The sequence below is a fragment of the Cupressus sempervirens genome, chromosome 3 (genome assembly GCF_028749045.1).
Source record: "Cupressus sempervirens isolate cs-2001-9-10 chromosome 3, ASM2874904v1, whole genome shotgun sequence".
Lineage (NCBI taxonomy): Eukaryota > Viridiplantae > Streptophyta > Pinopsida > Cupressales > Cupressaceae > Cupressus > Cupressus sempervirens.
In genome coordinates, this window is record NC_143120.1 from 968,011,814 (window position 1) to 968,019,822 (window position 8,009).

Here is an 8,009-nt window from a genome sequence, read left to right on the forward strand (position 1 = left end):
AATTGCAAATCTCCCTATAGCTAATAAATAGACCATTGAATTTCCTTAACTTAAATATCTCAACATTGCATAGCTTTGTGTATAGAGAGAAAAATGTTCTCTAACACCTTCTTTATAATCTCCATTTTGGTTGCTAGATCGAACTTTCTATGTTCAATAGCACTAGATATCTTCTCCAAAACCTTGGTATGAAACTTCCTTTCAGACCATTCTAATAATTTGACATTTGTGTCTAGGTCTTCATCGTTAATCTTATTCACAATGTTGACAAGTTTCTCTATAATAGGTTTATATTCATTTATTTCTAGGAGGCTAAAAACATCAATGAATATGTCTTTGATTTCATGCAAAACTTTCATTTTCTTAAGTTCCCTCCTTCAGATTTCATGCCTCTTCTTCCTCTGTATAGAGACTTGAAGGATGCTCATATTTTCAATAGTGATTGTATTGAAATCAAACTTTGGTAGCTCATTCACCTCATTTAAGTGTACATCCTCAAATGATATAACGTCAACACTCTTGGGTGTGTTGGAACTTGGCCTTGATATTTGTAGTGGAGTATCCTATGTACTCAACCTTTGAAGAGCTTGACTGCTGATAGGAGATGTAGAGATTAGTAGAGTAACCAGTATCTATATGACAATTTTCTTCTTAGGTATAGTAGTCAACTTATCCTCTTAAGTATTTTCTCCTTCTTGTTGAACTTCACCCTGTGATGGTGGAATAGGTATAGGACTTGCTTCCTTACCCTTGTTCACTTTTTTTCTATCCTTTTTAATAATTACTAGAGCTGGTAAACTTGAAATATGTAGGCATGGAATTGATATACCTGTAGAATTTCCTTTTGCCTCTTTCATCGAAATAACAATTATTGGCATTACAGATGACGTCTTTTTTGGAATGTCTTTCTATTCAAGTTTTACACTTTGATCTATATGTAGATCATGTGATTCTTTTTCCTTTACCTTTGTATATTATGGGGGCACATTTGATGTGTCTTGTTACTTCTCCCCTATAGATGCAACTTCTATCTTTTGTATCTCATCCACTCTCACCAATATTGGATTATTGCATTGGTAGAGTCTTGTAATATTTTCTTCAACTGATCCTTAGTCAAAGGATTTACATTCTTTGATGTAGTATCAGGAACATCCTTGATGCTCAATGAGTCTTGTTGGCTCTCTTGGTCATCACATGGGGGACTGGCAATTGACACCTATACATCTTGTTGCTCTTCTATAGTTGTGTCTTCCTTTGTTGTTCATTTATTCCCTCCATAGTACCTTTCTTTATTAGGTTTTCTTCAGTATCTACTACTTCTTGCTCACTTTTCTCAATTATTACTTTTATGGATAACCCATAAATAGATTTCCAAATTGATGTATTCTTGGTTACCACATCTTCTATTTGCTTCTTTAAAATATGGAATGCTCGATATTTGGGAGAAAGTTTCCCTTTTTGCTTCTCTATTGACTTAACAATCATCTTCTTATCCAATTCAGGCATCACTTGGGCTAAAGTAGTTTCCCTAATTTATCTTTTAGTAGTTAAACTAAATTGTAACTTTTTCTCAACTCTTTCATATAAACTCTTTGGTAATGAGTTGGAAATCTATGGAGGAGTGGTCTTAAAAGTTACCATCATGTCATATATGGCCTCCTTTATAACTTATCAAAATCAACATGTGTGAAACCAAAAAAAATTCCATTGGTCTTAATATTTTCACACAACTTATCAATGTCAGGAGAGGGATTGTGGCTTACCACTTTGAATTGACTCAAGTCGTTAGACTATGTCTTCTCCTCATATGAATCCTCTTGTGGCTTATATTTATTCTTCAATATCTTAGAAGTCTTTTGAGTAGGTTGGCTCAACTTTGATGTGACATTAGTTCTTTTTCCTTTAGGCTTTTCAACTTCTTTTGCTTGTCCAGTGGCTTCCCTACTGCTTGACCTAGTTAAAGATACAACTAGATTTTGTTGTGACTACTTCACAATTTTCCTTAATTTCTTCGCTACATATTTCTTTAGTTTTCTCTTCTTCTCACTTTCCTTAGGTGCTTCCTCAGCTTCTTTTTTCGTGGTACCTTTAGCATCATCAAATTTATCTTCTCCTAGGCCTTGTGTAAGTTTTGGTGGTGCTTGGCCTTCTTCTTCTTCTTCTTCTTCTACTGCCTCACCACCTTCGCCAAACTTCCCTTCAAGCTTCTTTACTATCTTGTTCTTGTTTATTATCATTGAGGAACTTTGTAGATTTTTTTTTTTTCTTGATTTAGCCTCATCATAGTTTGTAAAGGATGTAGCTTGTCAATTTCCTTTGCTAGTAGAGTTGTGATGGTTACAAAGGCTTCATCCATATTAATTTCATATGGAAAGGGCTTTAACCATCTAACCCTGGGTATTGCTGCTTTCACACATGTGTAATCTGCATCAACTATGAAACACGTATCATTGTAATGTTGTTCCATTAATGATACAAGAATCCTCAATCTTTGTTCCATGCATTTCTAGAAATCCTCAAAATAGTTGGTCATTACTGACTCAAAATTGTCTCCAAGTTGTTCGATGAGCTCTACTATATGTTAGATTAATGATATGTTTGTCTTCCAAACAACTTTACCGAAAGTGGGTAATATGTTTTTCATATAAAAGAATATGAAAACAATAAATGAGCCAAACTTGCAATATGTACTTTTGGCCTTCCTGATGGCTTCTAGATTTTTTGACAATTATTGAAGTTGCAACTCAACTAGGTCATAAGAATTGTCTTTGTTTACAATTTTATAACCTAAATCAACTAACATGCTAGAAACACCATTCAGTCAGCTTGACTAAAAGAATTTGTGAGCTATAACTCTGACTACAAAGGCTACCAAGGGGTCTAAAATTATATCAATTGATATGCCTTGCATGTTCCATACAATGCATGTGTTCTTCTCAATAACCTCCTTTGCATCTTTCTTCATATTCTTTGTTGTATCTAGGGTAGGTCACCCTAATACTCTATGCACAATCCTTTGTGTAATTCTGATTAGTCCATTCTCTAACCAAATTTGATTGTCATGTATATGGCTCAACAAAATTTTGATCCGTTCAGTTTTAAAACCTTGAGGAAAGTCTAGGGCACACGTCAACCCTTTTCGCTCGACGATCTTATTTTCTTCCTTCAATACTTCATTATCACACAACTTCTAGTAGGTTTCTCTAATTTATATGTCTCGAACTTCTCCAATATTTTTAGTGTAGCAACATCTCACATCTTGAACCATTAAAACTTTTGGTGGTATCATGGATAATACACTAGACAGATCTCCCTTGTATGCAATCTCAGGAATTGCTCAGAATGGGGGTTGTCTCACATCATTACTAATTAATTGAACATTGAAAACATTCTTCCCCTCTTCCCTAACTATTGCAAAAGAGCTAGCTACCATTTTGACTTCTAGGATTTGCAAAAAGAAAAAGAGTGTAACTTGACACAACCTAAATACCTCTCAAATCTGAATCTGATTCACAAACACTTGAATCTCCTTCTACAATTCACCTTCATGCTCTTCATGCTCTTCAAACTTTGATAGGTTCAAATGAGTCAAAAATTGACTATATAACCCTTCAAATTTGGCATTAATTTCTCAATGCTTACATAGCTATAAACTCATCTATCATAGGATTTTCAACATTCTTGGCTAACATAGCAAGCTCATCTCACATTACCTTATCTTCATTACTTGGAAACAACTACAATTCCTTTCATGCTTAGCAAAAACTATAATTCTTTCCATACTTGGCAACAACATAGAAAAAACAAAATGATAGATTTTATCTTGGTTCTAATCACTTTATTGCATCTTAATTCATGCTAATATGATCTTTTCATATTTTAGATATTTGGAGTAGATGCATAATATAGCTTTTCAAATGTTAGTTCCACACATACCTTTGATTGCCTAGTTGGAGGTAATGTGATCACTTGATCCATTAGATGAAGTGACCTCATCTACATTTGATGTGTTATAATCTTCTGTCTTTTTCCATGTCTTTCTCATCTGCTTCTTCACCTTTTCAACATCAATGTTTCCTTCACCTCTGTTGAATTCATTTCTTAGTGTAGGTGATTGAGTTGGATAGCTTTTTATGATATGACTAGTCTTAAGACAACTAAAGCATACAATCGCATGCAACCATCTATTGTAGTTACCTCTAAAATGTGTTATTATGTAATTTTTAGGAATGTGGCCATATTCTTATCAATAGAGATAGCTGTAACTTGTGTTGTAATCCCAATTATAAGAGTTTCCATTATGGTGTATATTTGTTTGTTTGTTTGATGTCCACTTGGATTTGTATTTACATTCATATGTTCTATGTCTATATTTCTAATAGTTATAACAATAACCTTCAAATTTTTGAGGTTTGGTGGTCTTGGACCTGCATTTGTGTGCCTGATGTCCTTTCTTCTTGCATTCATGACAATGTCCCTTGAACTTTTGCTTAGGGTTTTGATTTCTAGTGTTGCTCCTACAAATATTTGTTGTGTGACCCAATTTTCCATAGTGATGATCAATGGGTTTGTTGTACTTTCCTTTATTGTTCCTTTGTTCACCACTTTTAGATGATTCTCCTTTTTCAGTTGTAGAATATCCTAAACCAACAGTGTCATTCTTTGGCCTTGATGCTTCCATTAGTTTTTCAAATTACTTGATGGCTTCACTAGGCTTGTTAAGATTTTCCTTCTCATCCTTCAATTCGTTCTGCAGTAGGGTATCCTATGTTTCCAAAGTTGTAATCTTAATGTCTTTCCTATTCAATTCTTGATTTGTAATCATTGGCTGATAACACAAATCACCAACATCCATCTCATAAAACATAACACAATAAATTGGTTACTAGAAACCCTCCAATGTGAAGGTAAAATTGGGGTGGGGATGACACCCACAAATATTTAGTACTGCAATTGTAAAGTGTGGCCAATTATGGCTACAAAGTATTGATCATAAGCTATAATCTACCCTATGAGGGGTCTACCTTGTTAAATGCTTACAAAACTATTAAGTCTCACCTTGCGAAAGGATTTCAAACTCACAATTAATTAAGAACTCAGTTAAGAGATTTAAAATATCTTATTAGGACTAATTAGTTAATAGATTTACTCTATATCACCTATTAAAGTAATTCAACACCTAATCCTTTAGTTAGCACCTTAATGCTTGATGTCAAATCTCCTCCTTGCTATTTAATCCTTGATCCTCCTTATCATATCTATCCTTTCTAATCCTCTTACTACTTGTCTATGTTTCTCTTAGATTGATTCTTCTTTGCATATCTCTATTTTATCCATGTTAGAATTCTTTAGAATGACTAAGAGGGGCGGGGGATGAATCAGTTATCTAAGGTCCAGATGTACAAATAAAACTTTTCAATCCTTTGTAGAACCATATCCATAAAACCTTATTATGCATGCATCCATCATATCATACAATACTTAAACTGTGTAGGTTATTATCCTAGGTAAAAATAACTTTGGAAAAATGTTAATATGAAACATAACATATTCAATAACACATTTGACAAAAGGATTTTATGTGTAAACCTAACTTTAGGAAAAACCACCAGTAACATGCTACTAATTCTCACTCTTCTGAAGTGATGCCCTATGAAAGGCCAACCCTATTAAAGGTTACAATACAGACTATTAAATGTGACCTAGTTAAAGGATTTTAATCACCCTATTAGGAGTGAGCCTTGTTAGAGGACTTTAAACCATTAACTTGGAATGTCGCCCAGTTAAAGGATTTACAAATGAGTGTCTTTTAGGTCAACCTTGATCCAAAGGATTCATCCTAGACTAATACAATGATTAGAAAGTAACAGTAGGCCTTGATCTAATAACAAATTACAACACACTTGAAGATTGCAGATCTCTAATTTAGTCCTCCATTCTACATGGCTTTCACATACTTCAACTCTAATAGCTTGTTCACCCTTCAAGCATTCATACTCTTAAGTCTTCTTGCTTTGCATGACAATTGCAGTCTCTACTATTTGGCCACCAAATGAAGAAATACCCCAAACTCTATTTCTTCCATATGTTCTCGCACATGACAACCTTTTCTTCTAACCAACTCTCTCTATAAATAGAGGATCAATATCTTTTTTTGCTTAACCACAATCATCCATTTTAGGGTTAGGTGGGATTAGGTAGGATACAATGAATCTACCCTCTTTTCAATTTGGTTCCTGTAGAAGCTTCTTCTTCAATCCTCCTTGAATTTTCCACAAAATGGTTTACCTTGAAGAGTAAGGCTACAATAATGGTTCCCCCTTTTCATCACAAAGAAATTGGATGAAATGTGGGAAAATCATCTTCTAGGGGTTTCAAATGAATCATATGCTTTGAATGAAGCCCCCCTAAGGCTTCATTCAAAGTCATGACCCTAGGGGCTTCATTCTAAGCCCCTTGTGCCAACTACCACAGGGGCTTCAAACAAAGCCTTAGGGCTTTAAGCAAAGCCCATAGGGCCAATAGGTGATTGAAAAGTGGGCAAAGGGGATTTGTTCAAATCCCTTGGGGCCAATAGGTGGCCAAAATGTGGGCCAAGGGGCTTTATTTGAATCCCCTTGGGGCCACTAGGTGGTCAAAAAGTGGGCCAAGGGGCTTCATTCGAACCCCCATGGGGCTACCCAATTAACTCCGTAGGAGGCTTTGAATGAAGCCCCTTTGCTCGAAGCCTCTCCAAATGCTTCATTTGAAGGTCCCAAAATTGGAAATTTTACAAACTTACTCAAATTTCTATCATTTTTCCTATTGAGGGCTTAAACAAGGGCTAAATAGGTCCATATTCTAAAACTAAATATAGAAAAATTTTGTACTCTGAATAAGCTTTCCAATGACTATATTTTTAACTTATATTTGTGTTTATCATGATGTTTAATTTTTGTTTTATTAAATATAGGTTGTTTGGCCATTTCACAAATTTGGATTTGAAGCTTTGAGAAAATTAGATAATGAGAAAATAAAAAAATTCAAAAATATGTCCATCAAAGGTATGTGTGTTACCTTTCTAGAAAATGAAGAAAAAATTAAATTTGATAAATTCAACTCAAATTATATTGATAAAAAACAAGCTACGTCTAAGTTATCATTAGCATCACTTTGCCACTAAATAAAATTTATATTTCTAATGAAATTTAATCAAACCAACTAAACTTTCTAGATATTAATGTTACTATTCTATCCTTGAAATAATTATGTTATTATCATTTATTTTTAAAGTTATCTTGATCAATCTATTTGTCACTCTTTAAAAATGTTGATTTTCATATAAACCACTTTTCAAAGTAGATGGAAAAGTAGACTTCAAATGAATTTTTTTAAAAACTAAAAAATACTTTTAGAAACTAGATAGAAAATTCTAAAAATCACTAGTTTATATCATCATCAAATTATTTATGATTTTGAAGCAATATGCATTTGAAAATCAAGTTTTTGTTAAAACTATCTACTTTAGTGTCAAACTTGGCCAAAAAGTGGTAACCATTAGGATGGTCTCACCTTGAATTTTGTGCCACCAACTCATCATAGTTATCCTCCACATGCTTCACACAATTCAAGAAAACAAGATAGTCAGCTTAGATTTGTCAAATCTATGATTTAACATGAATATTGTTACTCAACATCAATATGTTGTTACACTACTTCCATATTGTTCTTGCACTCATCTTATACTAGTTTACTCAATGAAAACTAAAGTTTACTAATGCTCGGAACCAACTAAACTTTACTTAGCATATACTACATTCACTCAACATACACTGAATCTTTACTTTTTTTGTCTCCAATTGATTTTCTATTCAGCTTGCACTAACTTTTTGTGGCACCTATCGTTACTTGGTCAAGCTTGGCAGACACAATTCTTCTTACTTGTTCTTCTAGACTTAATTAGTGTATCCAACCTTTGTAGCCTTAAGTAGATAAGCGATATACTATATCATTATTGTCTTAACTACTCT